Below are 17186 nucleotides of genomic sequence, written 5' to 3' on the forward strand. Positions count from 1 at the left end.
AATTTTCTGACCAACCTAGAAACCTTGGACTTCTTTGTTAAAACAATACAGTTTGAGGAATAACTTTGACCTGCACCTTTGTAGAATTAATCATTTACAGGTTTGGGGAAAAAATTGATGAGTTTGGTCTTTACCAAGACATTCTAATTTATTACTGTCGCTGAGGTGGTATGTAGATCTATACCACATTAAAACATCAAACAATTAACTACAGACCCAAGTCCCTTAACTGAGATTTGGACACTTTTGGTGGGGGGAGGGATCAGCTCCAGAGACTCAGCCTGATCCCAGAGTCTTTTAAAAAATTGTCCTTTTAAAAAATTTTAAACTGTGAAAGTAGTACATATACTGAGCAGAATGAATAGGATAGTAAAATTTATCCATAACCTTACTCCTCCAAATGAATGGACCATCATAACATTTCTGTGTATTTCTTCTAATCTGGTCTCGATGCTCATATCACTTTTTACCAATTGAGATGGCACTGAACATGAAAATTTATAGTCTGTGGAGTTTTCTTCCTTTAAAATATTACATATAGTGATTTGTTTCTAATCTCTAAATGCTTTGAGGGAAAACTACAGGAGAAATAAATCCTACCATTTTCTTTCTGAATGTAGTTACGTGATTAATCCACTAAGTGATTAGATCCCATTCTCTGAAATTGTAGATACGTTTATGATTTTATTTTTCAGAAGTGAGAAAACAGGCTTCATGAACACAGGATACAGGGTGAGCTCAGATAATGATGATATTGGATGAGAATGACTAACCCCAAGACAGAATGACTAACCAACCAATGTCCCAGCTACTACTCTGGTCAGCCAAACAAATGCACAGATGTCAAAACCCAGGCCAGAGTGACCTCTCAGCTACTTCCAAAGGCATGGGTGTGGGGAATTTCCTCCCCTGTACACACCATTGGTTGCCCAGTTCTTGTGTATATTCTCTCTGGAGACTTGTAGGGATTTGTCTACACCCGTTGCCAATACTCTGCAAGATCAGAGGTGATACTAGCAAGGAGTCAGAACCCACAGCTCAAGCAAGGTCTCAAGGGAGAATCTGGGTAGGAGAAGTCTGCTGTCTTGCTCTTGATTTGCCAACTACTTCCAAGGTGAGAGATTCTCAGTTCACTGCTATTTGTTGGAAGCTTAGGTTTTCTTTCTGAATGTTGACATAATGAGAATATTAGGGAAAAAAAGAGAAAAGAAACCAAACTTATGAGATATGCTCTAAAATCTTCATGACTCGCTGGCTTGAATATATTTTGGATTTTTTTTTTCCCACCAAATGCACCAGATCATTTAGGACCGGAAAGACATTTTGGCATCTGGATCATTAGAAAGAGGATACAATCTGCTATACAACTAACCTAAATAGGAAATTAGGGAAGGAATTATAAATAGTTGTAAGACAATTCTAAAATTGAAGGTCTTGTATCTCAGTCTTTAATTGCATATCTCACAAAAATATTTAGTTAGTCTTAAATCAAATATTTATGCAAATATTTTAAATTATAAGTCTTGCATTTCAATCTGAGTGAGAGTCCTTTAGCCCAGGGGCTTGATACTCAAATTGTAGTGAGAAGACCAGCAGTGCAGTGTAGGCACTCCTTGGCACCTTGTTAGTAATGCTGAATTCAGGCCCCACCCCAAACAGCTGAATCAGGTGATTTATATGCACACTCAGGTTTGAGAGGCATTGGTTTAAGACCAGGGTAGTAGACCAGATGTTTAGAATGTACATGTTTTCACCTGATGGTCACAAGTGAGCTCCTAGGAGATAAGAAGAAAGTTGTTAGTCCTGTTCACAGCTGGCTCTTTTTCCCTGCAACAGCAGCCCAATTTCTAGTGCTGTCTTTTCCTCATCACCTTACTGATCATTGTAGTCTACCCACAACTGCTGATATAGCTATACACAGCCCAGACAACTATATAATTTTCTGAAGTGGGAAAACAATGACGATATGATTATTCTCTTGGCTTTGAGTCGGATTAAGGTAGGCAGGAAGGAGGAGGGTTGGTGTGAAACCCTGGGTAATGGAGGAGTACGTTGTTCTCCCATTTGCCTACTTCTGATTGTAGGCAATAAATAAATAAAATAAAATAATAAAATAAAAAGCAGCCTATGGCAATGTATATCCTAAGGAGTGCTCAGAAGTAAGCTCACGCTCAGGATTATGTTCAGGTTAGTAGTTCAGGGAATTTAAACTCAAACTCAATTGTTTTTAAATTCAGTTGAATCAATGAAACTTGATGACATGCCATCAAGTTATCTAAAAGAAAACAGAGACTGCATCATGGAGAGTTGAGGTCATGGTTGGTACAGCTAAACTATCAACAACTTGGAAAGGGATTTTTTTTAAAAAGGAAAGTATAAAATTAAGAAAAAAATGCCATGATTTTATTCTCTTTTATTGCTGAGTAAAATTCCATTGTGTATATATGCCACATTTTTTAATCCATTAATCTACTGAAGGGCAACTAGGTTGGCTACACAGTTTAGCTGTTGTGAATTGTGCTGCTATAAACATTGATGTGGCTATGTCCCTGTAGTATGCTGTTTTTAAGTCCTTTGGGTATAGACCGAGGAGAGGGATAGCTGGGTCAAATGGTGGTCCCATTCCCAGATTTCCAAGGAATCTCCATACTGCTTTCCATATTGGCTGCACCAATTTGCAGTCCCACCAGAAGTGTATGAGTGTGCCTTTTTCCCTGCATCCTCACCAACACTTATTGTCGTTTGTCTTCATAATAACTGCCATTCTGACTGGAGTGAGATGATATCTTAGAGTAGTTTTGATTTGCATTTCTCTAATTGCTAGAGATGATGAACATTTTTTTCATATATTTGTTAATTGATTGTATAACAGACACTGAGAAGTGTCTGTTCATGTCCTTGGCCCATTTATTGATTGGGTTATTTGTTTTTTTGGTGCTTAGCTTTTTCAGTTCTTTACATACCCTAGAGATTAGTGCTCTAAAAGAGAATGAAATCGTGGCATTTGCAGGTAAATGGATGGCACTGAAGAAAATAATGCTAAGTGAAGTTAGCCAATCCCCAAAAAACAAATGCCGAATGTTTTCTCTGATATAAGGTGACTGACCCATAATGGGATAGGGAGGGGGAGCATGGGAGGAATAGAAGAACTCTAGATAGGGCAGAGGGGTGAGAGGGGAAGGGAGAGAGCAGTAGGTTAGCAATGATGGTGGAATGTGATAGACACCATTATCCAAAGTACGTGTATGAAGACATGAATTGGTGTGAACATATTTTATATACAACCAGAGATATGAAACATTATACTCTATATGTGTAATAAGAATTCTACTGCATTCTGCTGTCATGTATTTAAAAAATAAAATCTATTAAATATTTTTTTTAAAAAGAAAAAAATGGAGTTCTTAGATTTGCTTATTTACTCCATAATCTAGTGATTGGTATGAGTCTCTTTATTTTCTAACTTGGTTTCCACTGTCAATATTTTCATTTTAAAAGAATGTGTATTCATTGAGCTCAGTGCAGGGTAAATTCTACTCTTTATTATTTGTGGAAAATTAAGAAAAAAATAATCTCATACATTTGAAAATATGGTACAAATTAGATAACGGGAAAGGTTTAGATTCTTTGTCAATCTCTAACATTTTTAAACACTAGTTGTTAACAGTCAGAAATCAAGTACTATATTCAGAAATTAATCCAGATGAAATCCTCAACCTTTTCAAATAAAATACATTAATATTATAAATAATTCCTATATCTCAGTCAAAAGATTATAAAAGAAGGCAGTATTCGAGCTGAGTTCTTCTTTTATTATTTATTTATCTTTTAGAGTAAAGAGTTAAGTCAGATAAGAAATATTTTTTAGAAGGAGTTTTTATAAAATGATATGAAACTGGATCTGAAATGAACATAAGTAATACAAATATTTGTAACTTCCTATTTAAGTCACTATAAATGTATAGTAGTATCAGTCTTAAGTAAACTTGAGTCTGTTAATCTTGCATTAAGTCAAATCTAACTTAGGTCTTTACAAACAAGCACTAGCTGTTACAATAAGTATCTCTGACGTCTATCCAACCTTTTATTTTTTTAAGAGCCTTTTTAAAAGTCTGTAAAAGTCTTTCCCAAGTTGTCCTTCTTTACATTTTTCTTTAAATAAAGAAGGACATTTATTCCACAATGACTTTTTATTGTCCCACTGTTCTAGATCGGGTACAGACATGAGGAAAGAAGACCAAGTGTCTGTTCTCATGAAAAAGGAGATGATACACATTTTAAGCAGGAGAGAATGGCAAACAAATGTTCTGAAACCACTATTCCATATTGTGATATGTGCTCTAAAGAAAAGGCAGGTGTGGGAGACAGGAGATACCTTCAGAGTGCCTGGAACTCAGTGCCCTATCAACAGCTCTTAGTTTCTTTTCTCTCCTTATGATTTCCTCTCAACTCTTTCACCTAGTCATGTAGGCACCCTGCTCATAACTGCTTCTGCAGAGGCACTGAGAACTAGCACGACTAGCATGGAGTCTAACACCCCTCACACACTAGATTGAGAAGCCAACACTGACTAAAAGCCTCTCTCTTGAGAAAATAGTATGGTGCCTCAGGAAATAAGTGAGAGAGATACTGCAATAGGCTTTAGCAGACATTCATAATTTGGAAATAAGGGCAGGTTACATGACAGAGGAGAGCCCCAAACTATACCAGGAGAATACTAATTAAAAAGAGAAATAGAAAGCTGGCACCCCTAGATTCATATGAAACAAAATGGACTCTCAAAACAAACTAACAAAACCTTGAAAAGAGATGACATTCTCAAATTACAATGGGATTGAGATAATTTTTTTTTAAAAGCCACACATTTGTAAGTTTTAAACATTATTAAACAACTCATGGGTCTAAGAAGAAAGTAAAAAATGTTCATAGGATATACCTAAAGCAGTATGTAGTGCTTATAGTTATAGGTTTAAAGGCATTTCTTTTAAAAAAGAGGAAAAATTGAGAATATGTAAGTCGAAGCTTCAACTTCTGTTAGAAAAGAAACAATGAGAAAAAAAAAAGAGAGAGTAAATACTTACTGGCATAAAAACAGACTCATAAACCAACAGAACAAAATAGAGAGCTCAGAAGCAAACCCAGACATGTAAGGCCAACTGATTTTCAACAGGGAAGCTGAGCACACACAGGGTGGAAATGAGAGTCTCTACAACACATGGTGGTGGGAAAACTAGATATTCTCATGTAAGAGTGAAACTGACCCATATTTTACACCAAAACCAAAGGTCAATTCACAGAGGATTAAGATTTAAATGTAAGAACCCAAACTATAAAATTCCTAGAAGAAAATATAGGGGAAAAACTTTGTGATGTTGATCTTGACAATGATTTCTTAGATATGACACCCAAAGTACAAGCAATACTGGCACAGACAGACTAGTGGGACTAAATCAAACTGAAATGCTTCACAGCAATGGGAAAAACCACAGGTGGAAAGGTAACCTCTCTCCCTCCCAACCCAGGGCTCCTGGGGGCTACCACTCTATTCTCTGCTTCTATGAGTTTAACTTTTCTGTATTCTACATTCAGGTGAGATCCTGTGGTGTTTTTGTGCCTAGATTATTTCACTTAAAATAATATGCTCCGAGTTCATTCATGTTGTCCCATTGTATGTATATTACATTTTCTTTATTCACCCAAAGATAACTTGGATATGGTGAAAAATGCTGCAACGAACATAAGAATGCAGATATCCCTTCGACATACAATTTCATTTCTTTTGTGCACACAGTGGTGGCGTTGCTAGATCACATAGTAGTTTGTTTTTACTTTTCTGAGGAACCTCACTACTATTTTCCGTGACTATACTCATTTGTATTAACCTGTTGCCTTTTTGATAATAGTCAACCTAACAGGTGTGAGATGATAGCTCCTTGTGGTTATGATTTGCATTTCCTTCATGTTTAGTCATGTTGAGCATTTTTTTCATATACTAGTTGGTCATTTATAAGTCTTCTTTGGAAAGATGTCTATTAGGTCCTTTTGCTCACTTTTAAATTGAGTTATTTGTTTTCTTGTTGTGAAGGTGCAGGAGTTCCTTGGGTATTTCAGATACTAAACCATTACCAGATATATAGTTTGCAAATACAGACTCATTTTATGCCATTGCTGTAGCTGTCCAAAGATAGAATCAGCTTGATCAGGGATGAGGACCTGAAATCTGAGGTATAGGGTCAGCCGCCTTCCTGAGTCTGGGGCACCTGGAGCAGGGACTACCTGGCCCTGCTTGGTGCTGCCAACTGGGTCTCTTCTTCACCCTCTCCAGGTCTCACAGCCAGGACCTGCTGCCATGGCTCCCTTCCACCTCTACCCCTCCTCTTGATCTCTGGGTCCTGCTGCAGGATGCAGTAGGGTTGCACAAGGTGGGAGTGGTCCAGTTTCTTGGCTTCTGCATCTCCTTTTCTGACAGATGCTGTAGCAGTGATGCCAGCATCCACAGGGGCTGCCTCCAGCTCCAGGCCTGGAGCTCTGCAGTTTCTCCAGAACCTCCCCATGCAGCCCGGAGCCTCTGGCTGAGTTCTCTGGCATCTTTCCGGTTGTTCTGTTCCTCATCTCCCACTCCTGCACTCCTTCTCCCCCACTAGCAGCTTCTGGGCCTTCAAGTGACAGGCATTCATTCCATGGTATACTCTGAGTTCTGGAGATCAGTCTGGCAGGTGGCCCCCACCAGGAAGTGGGGGTGCTTCATGAAGATGGGCAGGCTCAGGTAGACCTTGTTGTGCACCTTCTCTGTACCCATCTTGAGCTTCTTGCCTGTGTAAAGATCGTCCTATCTTGTACTTCATGAAGAAGGGGGTCATCAGCCACATCATGCGCTGCTGATCTTTGGGCACTTGAGAGAGACACTGGTTGGGGCAAAGTATTTATTTAAAACTTTCTGCTGTACCCTCTCTGCCCTTTACTTTTCTCATAAGCAATGGGACACTGCTTGTCTCAGTGTTTACTAAGCTTCCTCCACTGTCCTCTGATGCAGTACTTCTTAAACCAAGAAAAGATTCTCAGCACATCAAAGATGATGCCATCTGGGGCACACATTGGGAAGCAGGGCTGTGGGGAGAAGCGTGGTGGTCAAAGGTGAGTGGGGCGTGGGACTTCTGCCTTCTCACACCTCAGAAGTGGGCACATTCACCCATGTGACACACCTCTCATCCTTCTAGTGCTGCCACTTCCCCATGGCTGCTGTGGGACTGACCTGATGGGACAACACAGGCAGTGGGCTGGTCAGCTAGAGCAAGATGCCTAGGTCAAGTCTTCGGCAGCTTCTAGGACCAGTGTCCTGCTCTAAGAGGACATTGGTTTTCAACGAAAAGATCTGAGCCTCAGCACTTCCACTTGCTATGTGAGCCTAGGTACATTCTTTGTTCTAAGTATCTTTCTTTGCAAAGGAGAACTTACATTTCATCTTCTCGATTAAAACTGGCCCCTCCAGGACGTGCTCCCTGCTAGGTAACTGAAGGACTTTGGACTTTGATTATATCTGCCAAATCCCTCCACCTAAAGTAGTGTTTGATTGGCTCTTTGGGAGAGGGTGTGCCTGACTTGAATTAGAGCAGGGATTTGGAAGGATTCTGGACCTCGCAGCATCAACTGCAAAACAATGGTTTGTCAGTCTCCATGCATACCACGATTTCTGAATTGTTTTCCACCTCACTGAGTTTCCAGTCAAACATGAAATGCTGAACTTCAAGCCACTTTAAAACTTCCTGTGCAATTAGTAGACTTTTCTTCATTCTACAGTTGAAATCACTTAGCTATTAGGGATCTTACTCATGGACAACAGTAAGAGCATCTTCATGGCCACCTTGCTTGTATTGTCTTTGGTATTCAAACCAAACCTGCTAATAGGGGTTTACTGGCTCAGTGAGATTGTCTTGTGGGGGAAGGGACTCTTAGCCCAGTTGAGAGACAATGACACTCAGCTCTTAGCTGACATGTCTGCACTTAGCCTGTGGGGGACTGACGCATGGGTGGTCACCTGCTTCCATCAGGACCTATCTGTATCTCTTTGCCTGGGACTGAACACTCAAGTAAAAAGTTCTAAACTGACCCTGCCTCTAGCTGACAAGAATGTCCATTTGTGCCCCAGCAGTGAGATATTAGAACCTCTTGTTACCCACCAGCCAATGAGCTCTCACAAAGCTTGTATTTTCAACAGGAAAGCAATATAATACAAAGGACTTCAATCTTAATTATTTTCATCATTGTAAGGAAAGTGAAAATAAAGTGAGAAGTCTGTGAATGTGTGTGTTTGTTTGCGTGTGTGTATAATTGACAATAAATGTTCAACAGGAAAAGACAGAAAAGGCAATTTACAGGAATAGGAAAAATATTTCCAAGCTATGTGTCCGACAGTTAATGGTTAAGGAACTCCTACAAATGTAGGGTTAAGAAACTCCTCCATCTTAACAGCAGAAACAAATAACCTCATTATAAAGTGGGCAAGGGACTTGCATAGACATTTCTCCCAGAAATGGTGGCTGCCACAGGCTGAGGGAGTGGGAATTAGGGAACTGATGTTCAATGGGTGTCGAGTTTAGTTATGGAATATAAAAGAGCTCCAGAGATGGGCAGTTGGACAGTGTTCCTAGTTAACAATACTGCACTGTGCACTTAAAAATTTGGTAAGAGAGTAGATTCTGTGTTAAATGTTCTTATAATAATTTTAAAAAAGAAGAAATTAAACAATAAAGAGCAGAAGTTTATAAATAGAAAATGGACAATAGGGAGTAATAGCAAAGCTTAAAGACAACTCTGAAAGAACTAATAGACAAATCTCTTAAAATACAACTCATATAAAATAGAAATCATTAATATACAATATTGTGAAAAGAGAAGACAGTAGAGATAGTATTATGGACCATGGAAACTACTGTATTTGTAAAATAAAGGTCAAATGTTGGCAGTGTCTTGTGACTTAATCTAACAAAAGTTATATCAGACAAAATGGATGTAAATAAATTTGAAAACCTGGATAAAAGTATAAATTCACAGAACTAAGGCTCTAGAAAAATAGAATACTTTAATAATTCTATAATTAAAAGTAATTGATTATGAATGTAATACACTCCACTATTGTCACGTATGTAAGAAATAAATTAAAAAAGAAAGAAATATAAAAACTAGAACTAAAAAAAAAAGTAATTATTACCACAAAGAAAAACATCAAGGCCAGAAGATTTCTATGCTTTCTTTCAATCAACATTCAGAGACAAGTAACTCCACATTCACAAGAGAGGTACAGAGAGAACACCCTTCAAGTTATTTTATGAAACTAGTATAACCTTGACCCAAACTGACAAAGATAGTGTAAGAAATCATAATTCCCAGCTGTTCTTATATGTAAACATGAATATAAAAATGCTAGATAAAATCTTAATAAACCAAATTCACAAATGTACAAATTGAAAATAGTTCCAAAATGTGAGTTTGATATCACAAAACTAACAAATCAAAGGAGAAAACCAAAGGATCATATAATTCAAGCAAAAAAATAAATTTGAAAAAATTACAAACTTATTCATGGTTTTTGAAATCCCATAAACTAGGAATAGGAGGGGGTTGCATTACTCTGATAAAGAGTATTTAAAGAGGGCTGGGGTTGTAGCTCAGTGGTAGAGCGCTTGCCTTGCACACGTCAGGCACCGGGTTCAATCCTCAGCACCACATAAAAATAAACAAATAAAAATAGTTATTGTCTCCATCTACAACTAAAAAAATATTTCTTTTAAAAAAGATTATTTAAAGATCTACAGTGAACATTATACTTAATGGTAAAACTTTGAAAGCTCTTTGAGACTGGAATGGAGGTAAGAATATCAGATGTCACCACTTTTTCTTAATACTCAATCGGAATGTATAATGAGATGACAACAATGAGATAAAAGGCATAGGAATGAAAAGGAAAACACAAATTACCATTTTTCACAAATAATTTTCTTATGGATCTACAAACCCCAAAAGATGTATTTCAGCCTTTATATGTAAGAAATCTGACCTGGGGGTATAGCTCAGTGGTTGAGTGTGTGTGCTTAGCAAATATGAGGCCTTGGGTTTGAGTCCCAGTAATCCCCTTAATAAAAGAATCTGACCAGATAATATTTAGATTGTAGACCTACTATATTTTAATTCCACTGGATACGTCCCATAAAATTTTAAGAGGTTTTACATTTTTCCAGAATATTATAGTTGAGTCTTTTGAGAAAAGTGTATATATTTATCCTTACAGATTGCAGGATCAGAGAACTTGAGTGGTCTAGATTGGAGAGAAAGAAGGGAATCTGGACCACCCAAATCTTTAACAGACCTGGGTACAAGGCAGGCTCCAGTATAGAAGGTGGAACACTGAGGTGCTGAATCTGAAAGGGGCTATTGGGAAGTCAGTCTGTCTTGTTGAGTACCAAAATCAGAATAGACCTTCTAAACACTAGAAGTAACAGGCTACAAATTGGAAGCCATGGCTGAAATTTCTAGGCTTGACCAGAATTAAAGAAAAGTGAACAAATAAATAAGGGGTTAGCTGGAAATGACAGAGTTTGGCATCATCGGAATCCTGGGGACATAAAGCTAATGTGTAAATGGGTGTTGTGGTGTGGCTACAGTCTGAGTGTGTCCCCCAGGGGTTCATATGCTGAATGCTTGGTCTTCAGTGAGGTGATGTTGGGGGGTGGTAGAACCATTAAGAGGTTGGGTATAATGCAAGGTGTTAGGTCACTGAGGGCGCCGCTCTCAGAGGGAATTGACAGACTTCTTGTGGAATCCCACTAAATTCCCCTCAGAGACTATTATAAAAGAACAAGCCAGGCCCCTCTCCACTTGATGGCTCCCTGACTCACCAGAGGTCTCTCTCTTTCATATGTACATAGGCCATGATGCCATCCACTATGTGACACAGCCAAGGGGGCTCTCACCATAGCTGAGTCAATATCGGTGCCATGCTCCCAAACCTCCAAAACTGTGAGCTAAATAAACCTCCTTTGTGTATGAATTACTTAGTTGTAGGAATTTTGAAATAGCAACAGAAAATGGATTAATATAGTTGCGTTGTGAACAAGTAACCACATGGTGTTATACAGAAGAGGATTTGCCAAGGCCACTGGCCCTTGGTTAAATGGCCTAACTCCCAGAGGCAGGGCCAGCCTCTAAGCCCTTTAGGTCAGCTTGTTATCTGCCCTGCTTATCTTGATTTCTCCAAACATAAAAATGGGACAGTGGGATCTGCCATTTCTGCGTAGCCAAGGCCTGTGGTGAGGATCAATTAGTGTTTTTAAAGTGCTGTGGGTTTGGTTCCGTTTATTTATTTTCTTGGGTTGACAGGCAGGCGGCCAGCGTGGAGTGTTAACAGTGAAGGTTTGATGTGTGTTCCTGAGACGGCTGTGTGAAGGCTACGAGGCTGGGGGACTGCCCTCTGCGTCAAAAGGCCACAGTTCCAATTAAGTGTTAGTGTTCCCTAAAGCTGAAGAGGTGGCCTGGAAGTCTCTGAAAATTAAAAAGGAGAAAAGTTATCTGTGTTTGGGCTCTGTGATCGAGGGCAGGTAGTGACCCACAGCGAGGAAAATTTGACAGGCTCAGAAGACAAATATTGGCAGTCAGAGAAGCCAGATTTTGCTAACATCATGACAGGCTGTAAAATGAGCTCCTATTTGATAAGGAGAAAGAATCTCAATTGAGAAATCAGGGTCTGAGGTCTAAGAAGCCTGTCACACACTTTTGTGGCCTTTGACCCAGCAGAGTGGGCAGAGGGTGGTGCAAGAGCAGCAGCTTTGCAGGCAGCATGTTCTAACCAGGGTCTTTGGGTGCGGCTTTCAAAACTGCATCTTGATGGCTTTATTTCTGATTATGGAAGTCATCTGTGCTCATTGCCAAAATTTAAAACTGAGAAATACATAAAGTAAGAAGTTCAGCCTCCCTGGCCCTCTCCAGTCCCAATAGCTAGAATGTAATTACTGTTTGTAAAAGATGGACATATTTACAGGAACTCCCTATAATTGTCTCCAATCTATAGAAAATGAAACAGATGACTAGAAGAATTTATCCACAGGGTCTCAAGAAATAAGCCAAAGCTAGTATTCTAATCTAGTTTTTTTTTTGATACCCTCAAATTCTGTATGTTGCATGAGGTGACACTGCTAGTCCCCAACCACTGCTCCCCTCCACCTCCAATGTAATTGGTACAAGGCACAGGCAGGATTCCTGGGACCAGCTTTATAAACAGAAGCTGTCACCATCCACAAAGTCAGATGATATCTGAAACCAGCAAGGCTGATGTTACTACTAGATCCCTTTTTCCAGTCTCATTTAAACAAAGCATGCCCCACTGAGATGAGATGATTATCACTAAGGTCTGGTGCCATCCTCTCAACAAACAAGTATAGGATATAAATCAAAGAGACCCCTAGAATCAGTAGAATTGGACAAATGTGATAGGCCTGGACCCCGAGAGCCCTCAGTTTCTCCATCTGAGTTGGAGGAAGGGTGGATGAGCTGCCTGCCCAAGTGCCTGCCTCTGGTATTCTGTGCTGCCAGCAAGCGGCAATGCATAGCTGGTGACCCTGACCATCCCACCTCTTTGTGTTCTGTCAATATCTAATTTCAGGCTGAAAGAAAGTTGCCTTTGAGTTGCTACTTCCCAAATATGCCCCAGAAAGAAGTGAAAGTGACTTGAAAAGACTATATGATACTATCATTACTCTTGCTAGGCTTATTCTATTCTAATGAGTCAAAAACTTCAGATGAGTTAATGATTATTCACTTGTTAGCACGCATTTTTTTCAGTAGGTATGATTCTCCTCTAAAAAAGGCCCTGAGTGGGACAAATGAATGTCAGTAGAGGGGGCAGAGAGAGAAGAGGGGAGGGGAGGGGAGGGGAGGGGAGGGGGGATAGTAGAGGATAGGAAAGGCAGCAGAACACAACAGACACTAGTATGGCAATATGTAAATCAATGGATGTGTAACTGATGTGATTCTGCAATCTGTATATGGGGTAAAAATGGGGGTTCATAACCCACTTGAATCAAAGTGTGAAATATGATATATCAAGAACTATGTAATGTTTTGAACAGCCAACAATAAAAAAATTAAAAAAAAAAAAAGGCCCTGAGAGAGCTGGATGAAGTCTGGCCCCCTTGGAGCTCACAGCTCTGAAACACATGAATCTGGATAACTGCAGGGTGAGGTAACAGGAGCCCAGTGTCCCTGGAGGCTTCAGAGAAACTCAGGGGACTGAAGTTTGGAAAGATTAGGGAAGACTTCCTGGGCAGTGGTATCCCGTGGGCCCTAAAGAAAGGACGAACAAACAAAGGAAGAGGAGGGTAAGTGAAGGGGTGGTTTGAATGACCAAGGTTGTAGGAGGCAGGCTGGGATTCTGCACTTGACTCTGGGCAGCTGGGAACCTGGACAGCCCTCAGGCAGGGAGGGTAGCAGCAGTGGCGATGCCTCTCCCAGACCAGTTTATAACAAATTAAACCTTCACTGATCTGTGGAACATACAACAGCACCTGGCACATCAGGGCCATTAGCATTTAGGGATAAACCGTCTCAGAGAAAGCAGCCCAACACTGGGAAATGGAATTGAATGTTTCTCTGAAGAGGAAACAGGGAGCAGCTCCAAGCATTTGAACCTGGATGAGTCTCAGCTCTCGAGCAGATTTGGCAAATGTACCACAGAAAACGTGTGAGAGAGGACGGGGAGGGAGACTGCTCTTTCACCCTGTAATCACGAGCAGAAATAACCCCTCATTACAACCTTTAACTAGAGGAGGCCTTTAGATGAGGTAGTAACAAAGCTGCACAGAATCCCTTTGAAGACTGAGCCATTGGTGGAGTGGAAAGTGCTAACTCCGTCAGCACCCTTCATGAGTAATCAAGCTTCTCCCAGCAGAACTGGAGTGTCTTACACGTGTTAAGTACGGACACACATTTACACAACTGGATTGTGAAAGCGATCTGGTGAGCACAGACCTCCGCCATCCATCTCTAGAATTCTTTTCATCACCTCTTCTGACTTCCAAGGTGAGTTGTGGCCTCGGATGGGCCTGGATCATTACCTCCAAACATCGAAGACCAGCCTGGTACCTGAGGTAGGTGGTATATATCTGCTCTGAGGCAAACAGATGCCTTTGAAGTGATTCTCCTCCTGGCCTGAGCCATCCTGGCTGGGCCCCGGGGAAGCATGGCATTTGCCACTGAAGCACCCAGGGACCCAGGTGGAGCTGAATGCAAGCCTCTGGGGTCAGAGCTGCTCCCAACATTTTAGGCATTCCCAGGCTTTCCCACAAGTCAGCCTGAAGGGTGCTGCCCCATCCCCAGGACTCTCGATGGTTACTCTACTGCCCACACTGTCCTGCTGGAGAAAGACACTGATTCTAGGTCAGCCTATTAGAAAGAAGTATTTTAAAGATACAAGGTACTGTCTATGGCTTGACTGTGGTTTGTCCCTCCAGGGTTCATGTGTTCGAGGCCTTGTCCTCACTGTGGTGTTGTTGAAGTGGTAGGACCATTAAGAGGTGGGGCCTCCTTGGGAGTTGGTTAGGTCAATGAGGGCACTGAACTAAGAAGGAGCTGTAGTTTTCCTGGAACCCTGAATTAGTTTCCTCAATAGGAGTCATTATTAAGAGTGAGGCCCCCCCACCATCACCCCCTCTCAGCTTCCCATCTTGCCACATGATCTTTTCCACATGCAGTCTCACTATGATGCCATCTACCACTGGGTCCTTACCAGATGCTGAGCAGATGGGAGAACCTGGTATTGCAATCTTCACTTCCAGAACTGTGAGCAAAATAAATGTCTTTTCTTTATAAAGTATCCAGCCTCAGGTATTTTGTTAGAGCCATAGAAAATGGACTAATCCACAGAAGAAAATGTAATTTGGAAGATTTTTCTTGGAAGGGAATAGAAAAAATACTGTTTGAACCAAAACTAAAATACTTTCAAGGTTACCTGAGAACAAAGTTACAAAGATCAACAAAAATCTCCCTCAAAGGACACAGGAAAGCAATTACAGCCCACACACCTGACACTGGCTATGGGGCTGGCAGGGGATAAAAGCAGAGTCAGATGCGAGGCTCTGAGAGGGCCAGGAGCCAGTGAAACAATAGAAAGGACCTTTCTAAGCAGGCAGGAACAGAACTGAAGACAGAGGGAGCCACCAGAAGGGGCAGTGTCCAGACACAGAGGGAAGTAAAGTTGAGCCCGACAGAGGCCAGAGGCAGTGGCTTTCTAAATCACTATTAGCCTATCAAGGAGCTCTAGGGGAAAAGAATGAAATAGGCAGAAAAAAAATCCCACACCACCTTTCTGGTTATTTTCAATGCAGGGGATGGTAAGGGTAGGCATGTAAAAATAAATGATTATTTTCAAACATCTGTGTATGATCATGTTAATTATAAATGACAAAGTGACTTGGGTCTTCAAGGTTTATTTTTATTTTTAGGCCCAAAATATAGGATGTAGGATCAGGGTTTGAGGGGAGAGGGCAAACTGCCATCTGCAGGCACTTTGAGATTCCAGAAACACTGTGAGATAATAAAACAATGGCTTCTACCTGTGAGCCTGTTCACCACTCATAAACAAGTAATAACTGAGAACTTACTATGATGCTGGGCTCTGTGCTCCACACTGGTCACAGGGCAGTAATGCAAAGCCTCAGACCCTACCCTTCTTGTTTTAAATGTTTTACTTTGTGGCAAAATATAAATAACAAAATTTACCATTTTAACTACTTTTAATGATACAATTCAGTGGCATTCAATGCATTCGCAATGGTGTGCTGCCATCACCACCATCCATCTCTAGAATTCTTTTCATCTTGCAAAACTAAAACTCTATACCCATTAAAAAACAATTCCCCATTCCCTCTCCTCTCAGCCGCTGGTAACCATCATGAATCTGACTACTCCAGGTATCTCACATTAGTGGAATCGCATAGTATCTGTCCTTTTGTGACTGGCTTATGTCACTTAGCACGCTGTCCTTAAGTTCCATCCATGTTTCCTTTTTAAAGCAGAATTATATTCCAGTATAATTTGCCACATTTTAATCATCTATTCTTTTTGTCTTTCCCTCCCTCTCTCCCTTCCTTTTCTTTCATGGAGTGAGTGACTGAACCCAGGGTCTTGCTAGGCGAGCACTCCACCAATGCCCCATCCATTCATTTCCAAAGGACACTTGGGTGGCTTCTACCTTTGGGCTCTCATAAAGGATGCCACTGTGAGCATAAGTGCAAAAATATCTGTTCAAGCTCCTGCTCTCAATTCTTTTGACTATATACCCAGAAGTGAAATGGCTTCGTCCTATTATAATTCTATTTGTAACTTTTTGAGGAACTATGGTACTGTTTTTTATAGCGGCTATTCCATTTTACATTGCTCCAGCAGGGCATATGAGTTCCAATTTCTTTTTCTATTTTGTATTAAGTAAGGGATCGGCTTGTATTTCTCTTTTTTAATTTTTTATTTATTTTTATTTGTTTTAATTGAGTTCCAATTTCTTCACACTGTCACTGTGCTATCTTTTTGTTGCAGTGACCAAAATACCTGACAAAAACAACTTGAAGAAGAAAAATTTATTTTGGGCTTATAGTTTCAGAAGTCCAACTCCATGGCTCTGTGCCTGAGGTGAGACAGAACCTGATGACACAAGGGCACAGTGGCTGGAGCTTCTCAGCTCATGGCAGCCAAGAGGGAGAGGAAGTCTGGAGAGGGAGGGAGAGGGAGAGAGGGAGAGGGAGAGAGGGAGAGGAGGAGAGGGAGAGGGAGAGAGGGAGAGGGAGGGAGAGGGAGAGAGGGAGAGGGAGAGAGGGAGAGGAGGAGAGGGAGAGAGGGAGAGGGAGAGGGAGAAGAGGAGAGGGAGAGGGAGAGGGAGAAGAGGAGAGGGAGAGGGAGAGAGGGAGAGGAGGAGAGGGAGAGGGAGAGAGGGAGAGGAGGAGAGGGAGAGGGAGAGAGGGAGAGGAGGAGAGGGAGAGGGAGAGGGAGAGGAGGAGAGGGAGAGGGAGAGAGGGAGAGGGGGAGAGGAAGAGGAGGAGAGGGAGAGGGGGAGAGGGAGAGGGAGAGAGGGAGAGGAGGAGAGGGAGAGGGAGAGGGAGAGGAGGAGAGGGAGAGGGAGAGGGAGAGGAGGAGAGGGAGAGGGAGAG

General features: G+C 41.1%; 1 protein-coding gene and 1 long non-coding RNA gene across 2 annotated transcripts in view; one reads left to right on the top strand and one right to left on the bottom strand.

Annotated features, from left to right (window-relative positions):
- Positions 1-17186, bottom strand: part of Arsb (arylsulfatase B) — a 183912-nt gene that overhangs the window by 48676 nt on the left and 118050 nt on the right. The window lies entirely within an intron of this gene.
- LOC131423631 (uncharacterized) overlaps positions 13280-17186 on the top strand; it is a 15386-nt gene continuing 11479 nt past the window's right edge. The window contains exons 1-2 of the long non-coding RNA XR_009225437.1: positions 13280-14067; positions 16579-16671. This is a non-coding gene — a long non-coding RNA (uncharacterized LOC131423631). The remainder of the gene's footprint in view (positions 14068-16578; positions 16672-17186) is intronic.

The sequence above is a fragment of the Marmota monax genome, unplaced genomic scaffold, assembly GCF_021218885.2.
Source record: "Marmota monax isolate L192 unplaced genomic scaffold, Marmota_monax_Labrador192_F-V1.1 WCK01_AAM20220418_F8-fsc00018, whole genome shotgun sequence".
NCBI classification, from domain to species: domain Eukaryota; kingdom Metazoa; phylum Chordata; class Mammalia; order Rodentia; family Sciuridae; genus Marmota; species Marmota monax.